The sequence below is a fragment of the Protopterus annectens genome, chromosome 7.part0, assembly GCF_019279795.1.
Source record: "Protopterus annectens isolate FY-2018-M chromosome 7.part0, PAN1.0, whole genome shotgun sequence".
NCBI classification, from domain to species: Eukaryota; Metazoa; Chordata; order Ceratodontiformes; family Protopteridae; genus Protopterus; species Protopterus annectens.
The window spans coordinates 1242285955-1242300184 of record NC_056739.1 but is presented as its reverse complement, the minus strand read 5'-3'; the positions used below and the strand labels follow the sequence as shown (position 1 = coordinate 1242300184).

The 14230-nt window shown below is 39.0% G+C and overlaps 1 protein-coding gene across 1 annotated transcript in view; it reads left to right on the top strand.

Annotated features, from left to right (window-relative positions):
• The window catches only part of DENND4A (DENN domain containing 4A), a 2763357-nt gene that overhangs the window by 1492968 nt on the left and 1256159 nt on the right, over positions 1 to 14230 (top strand). The gene's annotated exons all lie outside the window — the stretch shown is intronic.

Here is a 14230-nt window from a genome sequence, read left to right as displayed (position 1 = left end):
TTTTGTAGCTAACGGATGCTATAACACATCTTAGCAAAGCTCTCTGTGTGTGTATGATGACGTGCTAGATTCTGGTTCAGTTTCTAGTAAAGGGGGTAGTGTGGGAACCACAGTCAGATAACCATATGTATGTGATGTCATTCTGTAATCCAGCACTGAAATGATGTTTTAATACTAGATGAGACAGAAGTCTCAGGGCAGTCTGTTTTTGAAACCTGAGAAAGAAGGATCACTTACCCACTTCATCTTGCCTTGCTCTAGTAAGTGAACTAGCGGACAGTAATTCTTTAGATCAGTCAGGGAAATATAGTGAGATTAGCTTGAGTATTGTTTTTCTTTATCTGTGTGAACTTTTCCATCTGTCGTAGCTTTTATATTTACTGTGGTTGAAACTCCGATGTTTATTGTAAATAGATATTTAGTATTTTCATGTGTTTTATTATTTATTATTAAATATATGTAAACTTTTCATTGTGGCTGGTCTTTCAGAGAATATTTTAACCTTTAAGAGTAGTTGTATTTATTTGGTGACACTGCGTCCGCTTCTGAAAGCCTTGCTGCATTAGTCAAACACTACCATTTCTATTAGTATTCATTTTACTTGGTATAATTGGTACCCTTGTAAGAGCCTTAGAGTAGCTGGCTTTGGAGTGTTCTGGTGGCAGTATCTACCTTATAGTCTGGGCAGAGGGGGCATAGCTGGTAAATCTGTGCCAGCCTTTTGTGTGTGTGTGTGTGTGTGTGTGTGTGTGTGTGTGTGTGTGAGTGTCAGCTACTTGAGTAGGGACACAGCACTGGTTTCACAGAGAGGGTAGTGGAGGACTGGCTTGGAACCTTCTGCTGATGACTCAACTCTACAGCTGTGGTCAGTGTGGAGTCTTATTTGGGGCCTGGTGAGAGAGAGGGAAACTCAGCCCCAGGATGAGAGTGTGTTCCCTGTGTGCTGTTAAGGGAAATTGTGCTTGGTGCAGAGAGCTAAATTGGAAATACTGTGTGTATCTATATTTTTGTTCCAAGTGAATGTCCCTCACCCGTGTCAGTAGTGAAGATTGAGGCTGCTTTGATTACTGACCCACAGGAGGGATGTCACATTCCTGATGGCTTTTTTTTTTTTCTTTTCATTTCAGCCTTTGATTTTTGTAGTTTTATCAGCTTGCCTGAAGAGCTAGTTAGCAAAAGAAATGTTGACTTTGTATCTTCCTTCAGTGTTTTGTGTATTTTAAACACCTCTGAGTACATTTGACTTATTTTCCTTCTAATTTATTGGAAGATAACTCCCGTACTAAAGTTAAAACTTGACTTGATTTTTTTTCTGAACAGCTGTAAAATTCATTCCAGCCAGAGTTTTCTTTTGCGTTTCTGGTTGATTATCTTGCTTTCTTCAAACATCTACTTTGCTGGCATCCAGACAGTAAAATTACTAGAAAATAACTGAATTTTACCAAAATTGGTATATTTTACTTGCTTTCCCTTCTCAGTTTCCTCTGTCATATTGGGAGATCTCTAATCAACCTGTTGATTATTATGCAGTCATGTTTGAAGTCATCTCTAAAACACTTTTTGATCCCATTGTCATAAAACTGTTTTTAATTCTGAATTTGTTAGTGTTTAGTTTATTTGACTTGCCATAGAGCATTTTTGTAATTTAGCTTTGTTAGGGAGGAAACCTGGTTGGTTTTCCTTCAGTTTACTAAGCTCCTGTACTGTTTTATTTTATTTGAGCTTGCATAGTATGTGGAATGTATGATTTTACTCAGCAGTACAACTAACTGAGGCTTTTATAGCATCTTAACTTTTCTGTTTTGTGAATAGAATGTTGTATAGTAGTTTTATTATATTGTGTTAGATTAAAACCAGTGTTTTTCTTAAAGGTTAAGGTACTTATTAGTTTTCTATTGTAATAAGGAGACATTGTGCATCAGTAGCTGATTTCTTTTACTATTCTTTACTGGAGGTGGAAGGAATCTTTTTCTGTGCCCATATCTGCAGGCAACATGTAAACACACTTACTTTGCTCATGATGTTTTTCCATTTTATCTCCTTGAATATTAATTGGTTGAATTCCCCACATAAACTTTCCAACTTCTTTCTTCACGTAAAAAAGACAAACTCTATTATTGCATGTTACGAGAAACACACTTGCCTCTTGGAGAGTATTTAAAACTTAAAATTTGTTTTTCAGTATTTATGTGACTGTATCAGGTGGTAAAAGACACTGGGTTTGTACACTAGTAAGGAAGAGGACTCCCTTCAATATAATCAAAGAAATGAGTGATGGCCTCAGCAGATTAATAGCCTGCAAAGATTGTCTAGTTCCTTTAATGTTTACTTTGATTAATTTTTACTTCCTTACCAACACTAATGACAAAACTTTGTAAGGATTGGATTACTTTTTGAGAAGGATCAACTATTCTAACAGGAATCTGGAACAGAGCCTTTACTGCGTCCAAAGTGCATTCGGACCCAAGCCAAATCTTAATTCTCACATTGGAAAGATTTTTGCTGAGATATTTCCAGGGGATGGGTTTTGTAGACATTATGGTTACCTCTGATAAGCCCAGGTGTAAATTATTTTTCTTACTATTTGGGTAATTTTCTCTCAGATAAAATATTAGTTTCCCATAAACATAAATGCTTTTTTTTTAAATAAGAATCATTTATTAAACCGTAATTTACGACATAAGCTGTCATACATTTATATAAATGAAAGTGAACCACACCGACACAATCCTAGTTGCAAGCATTTTACATCACAAACCATACTGACACACTCCCAGTTACAAACATTATACATCACTTATAATCTACCTAATCATTTTCAGTCAAACATTACATAGCTCATTTAAGTCCTGCCTTCTTTTAAACCTCTTTCCTCCCCTGTATGTATTGTCCTGACATTTCCCATTTTTTCCTATGAAGTTTGCGCCTACCCTTTTCTAAAGTTCTCATTTCCAGCTGTTTTATCTCTGTTACTATATTCTCTACTTCTAATATAGTTGGTTTAGATTTTGATTTCCATTTTCTAGTAATTAGTTTTTTGTTTTTTGGCAGCCACAATAATTAGACACATTAAGGCCTTAGCATGTGTAGTCTATTCCAATTGTGTATCACAGATCAGAAAAATTATCTCCCTCGTCACACCAGTCCACCCACCCAGCATCCCTGGCAGTGCATCCTGCAGGGAATCCTTAAAGTCTGCCAACCCACTACACTGCCAGAAAATATGTTTCTAAGTACCGCTTTCTTCCTCGTCACATCACCAACATTTGCTATCTATTTGAGGAAAAATTCTCTGGAGTCTACATGTGGTATAAAAATATCTATGTAAAGATTTCCAAGCAAAAATCTAGATTTTATTGCATATTTGGGAGACATACATATATCCTTCCTTTGTAACATAAGTGCTTAATACAGAATTCAAGTAGCGGTGCTACTATCATTTCAGATAATATTCTAATAAGGTGCTGTATTGCAATTAGCTGTCAACGTGTGGATAGGGTTCTTAAATTGCATATTACTAGGAAATTCTTTAGTACAGTGGATTTAGCCACATTACAGGAAATTAATGCAGAATTTTTATTCAAGTAGTGGGCCAGTAATGACAACGGAGACTCCTTGAAAAATGCAGTTTATTCAGAGATTAATTCATATATCAAACAAAAGATAAGGGAAAAGGATTATGTCAAAGGAAAAATATACTTTAAAAATGATCAAAACACGGTAGGTTCAGGTTAAGGCACTTTAATCTTGCAGTAAGGAGACAAAAATGTGCTAATACAGAGTTTGTCTAACTAGAAACAGGAAATACTTTCATTTTTATACACTTTCTAATAAGACATTGCCTACCAAGCTGACGTAACAAATCACAAGTCTTTTCATCATCACTTATTAACAATTAGTCTTATGAATTTCTGATGATGTATCAATTTTTGTGAGAAACTTCCTAAGGAAAACAACGTGGCCTTGGTTACCACCGGTTAGATACATGCAATGTTACTATTCAAGGTACTATGGTTAATTCAAGCACAAAGTTAGCAGTTCATTTCTCTAATAATCCTTTGTCTACATTATCTCTAAGCTACTGCAGCTGCACATGTTCTCATATTTCAAACAGAGCTGATTGTTTAGAATCATTGCATTTACAGGATATAGCATTGTTCATTCTCTCCTGACCTAGCAGATAAGCACCTGCTTCTCAAGTACATTTTCAAAAGGCATAAATATGAATATTGCTGTGCTAGCAGTTACTAGGTCAGAGGGCATCTTGCAACTTTCAGAAAGCACACTGCAGTTTCAAAAAGCATCTTTTCAGTCTCATATGAAACTCAATTTATATAAGAAATAATACATATAAAATAGAATGAAAAACGTGTTAACTCATTTAGCTTCTAATTAGCATTAAGCATACACACATTAATACATATTTTTCTGACATTTCCCCCCTGTTAATACTTTTTAATTCTATTTTCAAAAAGAATAAACAGTTTGCTTCTTTTCCTAACCTCTTCCGTTCAGGATTTGCAGTTAAGAAAGTCATTCAGTTTAAACTTTGTGAAAGTGTTTCACATTCTAGCAGCTCTTCAAATTCAGTACTCTGATACATAGTCTCATAAACTGATATATCTATAAACTCTTTGATTAATTTTTTCGTGCAGGGGATTCCACAACAAATACAAACTCCTATTAGGAGTAATCCCACACCAATGGCAATCAAGATGTTCATAAGGATGGAACCCCACCCCCCAAACAAATTCTGGAAAAAGTCCGTCCGAGGGTTTGGGCCTGGTTTGGTCATGGCCGACACTTGCTGAATCACCTCAAGGTGGTCATTAATTTTGTGCTGATGATCTGGTATAAAAGCACAACATTCTTCTTTGATTAAAGCACACGTACCACCCCTCGCCGCTAGGGTGATGTCAAGAGCCATTCGGTTCTGGAGCACTACAGTTCTCATAGCATTCAGTTCATCAGTTATCAGTTCAAGAGCAGAGAAAGTTGCATTACTCATCACTTCGAGAAGTTTGGACAGTTTTCGCAGCTCCCAAATCGATTTAATTGCGCCATATGCAGGTAATATGCCTGCCCACGATATGACAGCGTCACTCAAGTCCATGTGCGTAAGTTTGGTACCCACAGTATGATGGTCTTTCCAGCCCGCCTCAATCTGTCCCATTGGATTCTCAGGCTTTTTAACAGTCTTCTTGGTCACATCTCGGGTATTTCGAATATTTCCCTGAGGCAAGACTGCAGTGTGTCGTATGGCCGGGACCAGGTACCCCAAAAAACAACTGCCGGACCAATTCTCAGGTAACCATTTATATGCTTTTTTACCACACACAAAATAGCAATCCTCTACTTTAGTAGTTACTTTGTTACGAAATGACTGCCCTACATGAGACATTTTCCTATCTATTACAGATAACTGTTTAAAAAGTTCAGGATTACGTTGCACTTGATCAAGAGTCTTATGCATGGATTTAAGAAATGAGTTATAATCTGTACTACAAGATCCACCCAGATCGTTTGCTTGTGTATAACATTTATATTGTAAAGTCACATTACACTTACTCCAACCCACTTGTATGGTATCATTCTTATAAAAACATACAATTCCCTTTTGTGTCACAGGCAAATACAGTGCTACCTTATCATATGCTTTAATAGATACTGTGCCAAAAAACAGATTTTCCCAGGTCTCATTGACCCCTAGGGGGATAGCAGTCATTAATAACCCCCCGTATGCTGTTGGTATGGCTGTGCAGATCCAGCAGTTCGAAACATTAAAAGTCTCAGCATACACACGTGTAATTGCCTGATAAGTGTTAAAGTTCGGGTGTCAGTCTATGTTTGGTTCATCTCATTTAATCAGTTCAACTTTTGTGGCAGGAAAAAGGAAAGGCCACAACAAAAAGAACAATGTTATTAGCATAGCTATCAAAATAATCATGCAAGTTTTCTGAGATTGTTCAGTGTCACTATTCGCTCTATACCTGGCCATTTTGTTCTCGTTGTACAACAGTAACAAGGTTTTTGTCCAGTTCAAAGTTCTTAACCAGTTTACAGTGTGTCAAATGAATCCAGGATGCTCGCTCCGTGATCTTGACTGCAGTGGGTGCCGACAGTAGTACCTGGTACGGACCTTCCCACTTTGGAGAACTCCAGTTCTTTCTCTTCACTATCTTCACCCAGACCTAGGTGCCTGGGGCTACTGCTGCTTCCGATTTCATTTGCTCTTTATCTGAAACAGAATTTAACTGCAAAAGTTTGTTATTCAAAAATCGCCTCATATACCCTGCAAGTGAACTGTCAGCCTCCTGCTCTGCAGACATGAGAGGTTTCCATTGAGGTGTATAATATGCCCTCCCAAACAAAACTTCAAAAGGAGTTTATCCTTTTGCATTTGTAACAGTTCTCATGCTCAACAGTGCCAGAGGTAAACAGTGCACCCAGTTCTTTTGTGTCTCACTAATCAATTTCCTAAGTTTACTCTTCAACACCCCATTATGCCTCTCTACTAATCCTGCAGATTGGGGGTGGCATGCACAGTGTTTTTTTAACGATATCCTGAAATAGCGACTAAGTTGTTGTATTGTTTGGTTTACAAAATGTGTACCATTGTCACTATAAATCTTTTCCGGTATGCCAAATCTAGGTATAATTTCTTTAACAAGGACCTTTGCTACAGTAGCTGCATCTGGATTTTTAGTTGGAAAAGCTTCCACCCATTTGGAAAACATATCTATAATGACAAGGCAGTACTTCTTATTTTCGCATTTGTTCAGTTCTATAAAATCCATACAAATAGTATGAAACGGATACGGTGGTATAGGGAAACTCCCTTGCTTAGGTTTCAACGCCCCTTGTGCATGATGCTTGTTACAAACATGGCATGCTGCACAAAAATTTTTTGTGTAATTAGTAAATCCATATGTCGTAAACACTTGATTCACTAACTGTACTATCCCCCCTGTTGAGACATGGCTCTGCCCATGGCTCAACAAAGCTGCATATCTAAACAAGTTAGATGGTAGAATTGTTTTTTTTTCTTTGGAGATGTACAGTCCCTTATCAAGGATTGCTCCTCGTTTTATCCACTTTTGTTTCTCTACATTTGTAGTAAGTGTCTGCATTGTTTTTAACATTTCTAAATCTAAAATCACAGAAGGTTGTAATTCTTCGCTCAAAAGAAAAACTTCTGAAGCTGAAGCTGCCTGTTTTGCAGCTGTATCAGCCCTCGCATTACTTTTTGAAATTCTATCCTGTTGTTTGGTATGAGCTACGCATTTGCAAATAGCTACTTTCTGAGGTAACTGAATAGAGTCTAACAAATCTAAAATAAATTGTGCATGGTTAATTGGTTTACCAGTAGATGTTATCATTCCTCTATTTTTCCACTGCTGTGCAAAAACATGTACAGTAGAAAAAGCATACTGACTGTCAGTAAAAATATTCACCTTCTTACCTTCTGCTAAGATACATGCCTTCGTCGAGGCAATCAACTCTGCTGCTTGTGCAGATAAGTTGTGTGGTAAAGACTCCGCTTCTAAAATCTTGGTATCAGAAACTACTGCATACCCCACTCGGTTCTGTCCTGTAGGACCCCTCCTGCACGAGCCGTCCACATAGTATGTCACCTCGGCATCATCCAAGGGAACATCTGTAAGATCTTTTCTAGGTAGTGTCTTTTGCTCAATCTCCTGCAGGCAGCAGTGTGGTTTGCCATCTGCAGGGGTTGGGAGCAAGGTTGACGGATTCAAAGTTGTACATCATTCAATTGTCATATGAGGTTGGCTCAACAGTATAGTCATACAGGAAAGATGTCTAGCAGGAGAAAGATATGCTACTTTTTCTTGCAGTAAAATAATCGCAACTGCATGAGGCACTCTCAATGTGAGAGGGTGGAACAAGCAGTTACTAGGTCAGAGGGCATCTTACAACTTTCAGAAAGCACACTGTCGTTTCAAAAAGCATCTTTTCAGTCTCATATGAAACTCAATTTATATAAGAAATAATACATATAAAATAGAATGAAAAACGTGTTAACTCATTTAGCTTCTAATTAGCATTAAGCATACACACATTAATACATATTTTCTGACAGATTACCATGTGGCAGATTTAGAAGGTAAACTAAAAAAAATCATCCAATACAACCCCGAGACAATCTTGACTGGCTGTTAGAGTACTTACAGATGCTATCCCAAATAGAAGTCATTTTTGAAAGAAAGATATTCTGTAAAAATGTTCTTGGCACTGAAATTAAGGGACTTTACTCATTCAACAGGTGCTGTCCAAGTCTTTAGCTCTGAGTTAGAGTCCAAACAGAGGATTGATTACAGAAATGTGACCCTAAAACTGATAAAATGTGAGAGTGCACAGTATTGCAAGTTTTTAAAGCATTATGTCAACTTATATCAAACACCCCCTTCAGATCCCCAAATAAAACCCAGGTTTATTCACGTTTTAATGGTTTTATACTACCTTGGACCTCTGATTAGATGGAAAATCTTATGGTCTCAGTTGCCAAGGAAGAATTAGAGTTTTGAAATATTCCAAGAAAAGAAAAGTGCCTGGCCCTGATGGTTTAGTTTAGGAAGCCCTTCCAAAATTAGGCCCTGTTGTCCTGAACTGTTTTTTTCCTGGCTATTCAGATTTTTCCTGAAGCTGAATTTCTCAAGAGTTGGGCCGAAGCATTGCTTTCTGTCATATTGAAACATGGGAAACATCCCCTGTCTCCTTCATCCTTCCACACTGCTTGTTTTAAATTTTGATTATAAACTTTTTTCTTTGATATTATTACGCAGGTTGTGTGGCTAGCAGTGTTTATCTAGCCTTACCAAGCAGGCTTTATCATCAATGATTTTGTTTTTAGGCTTTATTGCTGGTTGATAGACTTGTGATAATACTATGAAAATTTACTTTTAATAGAAGCTGTGAGGACCAACTTAAAACCTTTTGATAATTCTGACTTTTGATGCTGGGAAAGCAATTTCTGTATGATGATGTGGCTCAGTTTGGTTCCCCATTGAATTTACTTGATTAATAGATTATGCGTAGGCTCCTTAATGAGAATTAAACTAAGAGGATTGAAATCCTCTGCCCAAACAATTTCCAGAAGAACTAGGCAGGATGTCCCCGTTCCCCTTTATTTTTTGCTTTATACTTCATCATTAACAAGAGAAGCATGTACTAAACATTTTTCTTAAACTCACAACTATAACAGTGATACAGGTGCGCATGCATTAATATAAACAAAAACTGTAGTAATTTTTATCATGCATTATGCAAGTGTTTGCTTTTTAACAGTTAACATTCAGAGGAACATTACACAAATTGTTCAGTTCAACTCCTCTTCCTAAATATTATTCTGCATGCATTTTCTCCACTTATTCCATTTATTTGTGTATAATTTGCTCTGTCCTTTGTATAAGGATCCCGCCTCCAGTTCTTTTATACTGATGATCCATTAGAATTATCTTTAGTACCCAACTGAACAGAGTCTACCCCTGCTGTATATTATTGGTAACTGTACTAAGCAGGCAGGTTAAAAGTTAAATGAGCGAACTCTATGCCTTTCCATTAAGAATTCTTTTTCTAATGCATTCAAACAAGAATTTTCTTAACCCCTAGGCTTACATTGTATACAAGTACCTATTAAAAGCCATTTAACATAACATAGCAGTAGGTGTGATAGTCCTCTAGTAATGCAAAGCAGCGTACTTGTTGCATCTTTATAACCTGTATATGCTGGCACATTTTGTCTTGCTAGGTGAATTGAATCCTCCCTTGCAGATTAAGATAAAAGATTAGTGAAAGTTCTTCTGTATCGCACAACTGGGTAATTTAAGTGTTATGTTAACTGTTGTGCATGCAGTACAGGATGGAACTAGACATTGTAAATAATTCATGAATTTATATATTTGACATTTGTTTACCAGGGTAGTCCGACTGGGTCTTCAGAACCCAGTGGAGGCCTGGGGAGAAAAGCTCCACATACAGTGCAATACAAATACATTATAGTCCAAAACGAATACAAGTGACATGAGGAATACTATACAAAAATAAGCTGATAGAACATAAACTAGGTTGCAAGAAATACTACAAATCAGGACAGTTCTATAGTGTTGTATCATTATAGATAATTTTAGTCATTTTAACAACATATACATAGCCTATGAATAGACAAAGTGTACAAAAGTAGTATGTAGGTTGTACAGTGTATGTCATTGGTTGTTATAGTACATGAAAAATAAAATGTTGGTTTCAGTTAGGAAAGTAGCAGAATAGTGATGCAGAAAGATAGTGAGAGAGTTAAGAAGAATAGAGGCATTACAGACTGAGCAGTAGATTAAGGATATGTTTTAGAAACAGAGGAGTTACGAGAGACATTAGGATCTTGTAGACTGTGAAGGAGTGAGAGTCTTTACTTAGTATAGTATTTAATGTGTATAGTACATGATTCAGCTGCAGTACCCAGTATAGATTTACTGAGTATTGGGTTCTAACTTAGTCAGCATGTTAAGTTGTGCAAGTAACATGAGTTATGATTTTGTTAGTTACAAATGAAGTATTAATTTACAGTGTGTTGCTGTGGCATGCCTTTCTGATCAACGTTGAATTAACAGTACATTCCAAACTTTCAAAGCCCTGATTCTGATTTTTTTCAAGTGCATTTGATTTAGTTGACTATTACCTGTTGGAAAGTAAGTCATTCAAATTCAGCTTATTGAAGCAGTTTGCAACTTGGGATGTCCTTCTATTCCCATGTTGCAGTGTTCATAACATGAGGGAGATTCCACCTAGGCGACCCAAACGTCCAGCCATTATACCAAAGACTTATGCTACTGCAAGATACATGCGATGTTGCACATAGAACAGCTAAGCATCAGCCATAAAAGTGACGTATGCACGTACCATCCCCAGAACTTCTCTACCACCAGTCCGAATGACATCTTGCAGCAGTGTGTTTGATCACCAAAAGTTTTTCTTCATTCAGTTAAGTGCCCCATTGGGGAATCTCTTTTACGTCTTTTCTACTGTATGCTTGTTAGAGGTTAAAGTCATCCAAGAAGAGCACTTGCCACTGTGAAAGACAGATGCCACACAGACAACCATGACCAGTGTCTTTTTTTGTCTGGGGTCCGATCATGATTACAAAGTCTGTGTCATTTGTCAGGTGTTCGTCCCTAAAACCCTCTGCAGTCATCTGTCTGCCCTTAATTTATACCTGGAGAATCATAGACTAAAACGACTAGTGCTAGGTATGGTAGGTGCTGCTGGTCCATCGGGTGAGCACCCAAAGAAGAAGGCAAAAAGGGTAAGGCCTGAATCTTTAGCTGCACCTCTGATCTTTGACATCCCTCTTGAGGCCAGTGAAGGTCTTGAAGTACATACATCTGGTCCTCCTACTTCAGCGGGTACTGATATAGAATCTGACAGAGAGGGTTCCTACAGCACGTCCGCAGATGTTTTGCAGATATCTGTTATAGACAGTAAGGGGGAACCATGGCTGGGTCCTTCTAACGTTCTTCACAGTACCTCTCCTGCTCCTTCCATTGCAGTTGTGCCGACGTCCAATCTGGAGCCCAGGCCTATGGCTACTCTTCCTTCCCAGCCTAGGGTAGGCCTTCCTCTCAAGAGAAAACTAAAATGTGTCTCCTAGTCTAGAGTCTTCCCCAGACTGGCAAGCCTTTTCACAAGGGATTATGAATGCTTTCATGGCACTTAGGCTGTCCACCTTACATCCTCCTACCCCAGCATCTCCTATTTCCCCTCCTCCATCTTCTGAACCTGAAGCCTCTGAGGAAGATGATTCATTCTCTGAAGAATCCCTGGCTTACTCCACTCAAATTGATTCTCTTCTGCAATATGCCTCAGCTGAAGTGGATTCCAACGGCAGGGATTTTCCTGCAGAAGATATTTTCTTTGGAGAGACTATTTCCAAAATGAGGGACTACTTCAAGTGGGAAAGCTCACAAGTCTCAGAGGTTCAAAAGAGGTATTATGACCTTACAAATTGATACTCCTCCTCCTTCAGCCACCCCTCCTGTCTTGCCAGCCTTTCAAGATGCCTTTCTGGCAGCATCTAAATGTCCTGATTCTCAACTTCCAGCTCCTAAAAGGCCAGACAGGTTTTAATAAGGTGCCTGAGGACAGTAGTTACCCGTATAAATGTCCTCTTGCAGACCCAGCTGTGATCTCTGTCTGCTGACAAAACTGCTAAATTATTGCCCTCTACCAATCCCTTCCCTTGGATAAGGAGAATAAAATGATTGAGAGAAGTGGAAAAAAGGCCTGCACCTCTTCCACTCTGGCCTTCAGGACCATTAATTATCAGACACATATGTCCAAATATGTTCTGGCTGTTCTTTCACAGGCCTCCAAATTATTAAATGACCTCCCAGACTCTGCAGCAAAAATCCAGCTTTCCTCTCTCTTGGGACAGTCTTCCCAAGTTACCAGACATTTAATTAAGTGCAGTTTTGATGTAGCAGGGTGTCTGCCAGATCAGCAGCATCCGGTTCAGTCCTCAGAAGATTTTCCTGGCTGAGGTTGCAACCTTTGCCTGAAGATTTCAAGACAAAGATTATGGATGTACCTCTGCCCTTTTTGGTTCTATTGCTGAAGCTCTCTTCAAATCCCTTCAAGAGAAAGGAAAAGAACTTCAGGAGCTTAAACATAATTTTATCTCCCCAGTTCCTACATTTCATAGGAACTACTCTTCGAGAACTAATTTTGTTAGGAAGAAGACCTGTACACCTTCCCCAACAGCACAAGTTCTCACGTAGGCAGACACCTTCTAGGTCCCAGCCATCTTCGACTCAAAAGGCCCCGTTTCCAGACAAGCCAGGTAGTCCGTAACTACCTAGCAACATCCTCAGAAATTCCACTTTCCCAGCACCTTTCCCACTCCATTTCAGTTTGGACAAGCATACCCACAAACAAATGGGTCCTGTCCATTGTTCTAAAAGGATATTACATGACTTGGAAAATCAGCCCTCCCTTCATGGGGATTCCACAACCTCCAAAAGACCAGATCCACCTTCTCCCCTCAAGTCATTCAAAACTTGCAGGCACTAGTAACCATACAGGAAGTTCCTGCTTTGGAAAGAGGAAAAGGATTCTATTCCAGAATGTTCTTAGTTCCCAGGAAAGATGGCCCTTGGAGATCAATTTTAGATGTGTCCAAATGCAATTTATTCCTTCAAGTACCCTCCTTCAGCATGCTTACCTTGCAAACTCTGTTCCCTCTCTTGTTAGCGCAGGCTTGCCTGGTTTCCTTAGACATAAAGGATGCATACCTTCACATTCCCATCCACCCTCTGTTCAGGAAATTCTTACATTTTTCTGTTGCTTCCTCTCATTTTCAGTTCTGTGCTTTACCCTTTGGACTCTTTACAACACCAAGGGTATTCACAAAATGTCTGGCTCCTGTCATTGCCTTTTGCAGACTCCAGGGGATTCTGATTTACCCTTACCTGGATGACCTGCTAATTCAAGCAAAACATAGTCACTTTGCAACAGAACCTTCAAACCACCATCTTCTTGCTCCTTAGTCTGGGTTTCACCTTCAACTACAGCAGGTCTTCCCTGGCTCCCTCTCAGGACCAGGTGTTCCTGGTTTGCATGCTAAGAACAGACCACATGATGGCCTTCCTACCCTCTCAAAAGGTGGAATCTCTGCAGACTTCCTTCCTTCAGTTGCTTCCCCTACATTCTCTGATTGCCAAGGAATTCCTCAGGATGCTAGGCATCATGGCTTCAGTAATTCCAATGCCCCCCCGGTCAGACTCCACATGCAAAAATTCCAGTGGTACTGGAAGATGCACTGGTCCCATCATGAGCATCCTCCAGAGTTTGTCCTCTTCTGCCTTGCCTAAAGAAGGAATTGCATTGGTGGATTCAACAAATGTCTCGCAGTCCAAGACTTCCCCTGCAGCCACTACCCCACTTCAGGAAATGTTCACCGATTTTTCAAATCTGAGGTGGGGGTGGGGGGACAACTCTGGGAAACCTAAAAGTCCAAGGCCTATGGTCTCCCTCCATAAGGAAGCAGCACATGAACATAAAGGAGATGAAGGCTGTGATCCTGACTCTTCAAGTCATCTCTCCTTCCAGGTCCTTTGAATCACAGACAGCACCATGGTTGTTTGGTATGTGAACAAGGAGGGGGGGGGGACAAAATCGTACCTACTTTGCAGATTAGCAATCCAAGCCTGGGAGATTGCTC